Source organism: Gavialis gangeticus, unplaced genomic scaffold (genome assembly GCF_001723915.1).
Source record: "Gavialis gangeticus isolate Ggan-Ray unplaced genomic scaffold, GavGan_comp1, whole genome shotgun sequence".
Taxonomy (NCBI): domain Eukaryota; kingdom Metazoa; phylum Chordata; order Crocodylia; family Gavialidae; genus Gavialis; species Gavialis gangeticus.
In genome coordinates this window covers 77,371,200-77,372,726 of record NW_017728994.1, presented here as the reverse complement: position 1 = coordinate 77,372,726, position 1,527 = coordinate 77,371,200, and the positions used below count along the sequence as shown (strand labels likewise).

The 1,527-nt window shown below is 59.1% G+C and overlaps 1 protein-coding gene across 5 annotated transcripts in view; it reads right to left on the bottom strand.

Moving 5' to 3' along the window:
* LRRC27 (leucine rich repeat containing 27) overlaps positions 1-943 on the bottom strand; it is a 95,070-nt gene extending 94,127 nt beyond the window's left edge. For 2 of the 5 annotated variants that reach the window (XM_019503019.1, XM_019503020.1), the window contains exon 1: positions 518-650. The gene's annotated coding sequence lies outside the window, so the exon portion shown is untranslated. Of the gene's footprint in view, positions 1-517; positions 651-881 lie in introns of those variants that run through there. The other 3 variants (XM_019503017.1, XM_019503016.1, XM_019503018.1) reach the window with 3 other exon arrangements.
* Between the last annotated feature and the right edge of the window lie 584 nt (positions 944-1,527).

The following is a 1,527-nucleotide window of genomic DNA, read 5'->3' as shown; positions in this document are numbered from 1 at the left end:
ATACAGTCCATACCTGTTGGGCTCTCCATGCCACATGCGGGGCTACGGCTAGCACTGGCTGCATCCAGTGCACTTGCTGGAGACCCACAGGCAGCGCCACGGCCCAAATGCTAGGGCTCCACAGTCCAGATGTGGCCCATGGGCTGTATCTTTAATACTCCTGGTTTAGGTTACTGTAAGTCATTTTGCTGCTTGGTACCAATTTTAAATATTCACACGAAAGTTCCTGAGGCTTTTATTACTTTACATCACGTATCATTCGCACTGTTGTTTGCAGCATCACCTGCTCTCACCTGGGCCGCCGCCCGCGCCTGGGGTGGGGGCAGCCGCCAATCAAGCCCGGCACCACAGCTGCAAGCGAGGGGCCCGCGCCCAGCTGCTCCCTCCCTGTTCCCAGGGGACAAGTGATAGCAACAGGCCCGGGAGGCTTTACAAGCCGGAGCACTGAAGAGAGAGGCCCAGCCACAGCCTGGCTCCTCGGCCCGCACGTGGCCGGGCTCCCGCGCACGGCTCTTACCTGCCGCCGCCCCCGCCGAGGTCCCGCAGCTGCGCCGGCCCCTGTCCGCCCGGCTCTCTGTGTCGGGCCCTGGGTGCAACAAACGGGCCGGCGGCACCTGCCGGGGTCTCCATAGCGACAGCACAGCGGCCGCGAGCCCGGCCCCAGGCAGAGCCGCGCCTCCTCCTCCTCCAACCGCCGTCGGGCCCGCGCCCCTCGCAGCCTCCGACGGGGGGGGGGGGGGCCGCACCAAAGCTTTGCTGTTTTTTTCACGAGTGTGTTCAGCGGCTACAAAGCAAAGGGGACTAGTGGAGGCAGGGCAGGGAAGGAAGGCTGCCTTCTGCCCGAGGCAAACCCCTCTGCTTAGAGGTGAGTGGATGAGAACCGCGCGGAGTTTGCCAGCCTCGGCAAAAGTCTTCAAACAACAACCGGCTCGTTCCTCTGTAAGGGCGGTGGGGACCCCTGAACAGAGAGGCCTGCTTGCTCCAACGCCACTTCGGCCTATTTGGTTGCTCCCTTTTGCTTCAGGAGGGGTGATCACTGCGACCTGTGGGCTGGAAGGGGAGATTCTTAGCACCAGGCCAACTAAAAGGAAACCCTCAGCTTCATTCTTCAAATAGTGTCTGGAAAACAGTTGCTCCCATTAGCAGAAAAGGAAACTTCTTAAATGTTCATGGGCGACTGGTGCCTCCCGAGTCTGGGGGGGCACCAGATTGCCAGGGGGCCCGCGGCCAATTGCGGAGCCAGCGGCAAAACCAGACGTGCACTTCCACTGTTGAAGCTGGTGCTTCCAGGGGGCACACGGGAGATCTCACCCGTGTGCACCCCCTACGCGTCGCCAATGTAAACGTCCATGGCTAAAATTGAAAGAACTTTCATGCCAGTATTTTCCAGATATAAAAAAGGAACAAATTAAATAAGTGAAGAAAGGTGAAGACAACACCGAACAAGTTTCATAGTTTCTAGGGTCGGAAGGGACCTGAGTAGATCATCTAGTCCGACCCCCTGCCATGGCAGGAAAGAGTACTGGG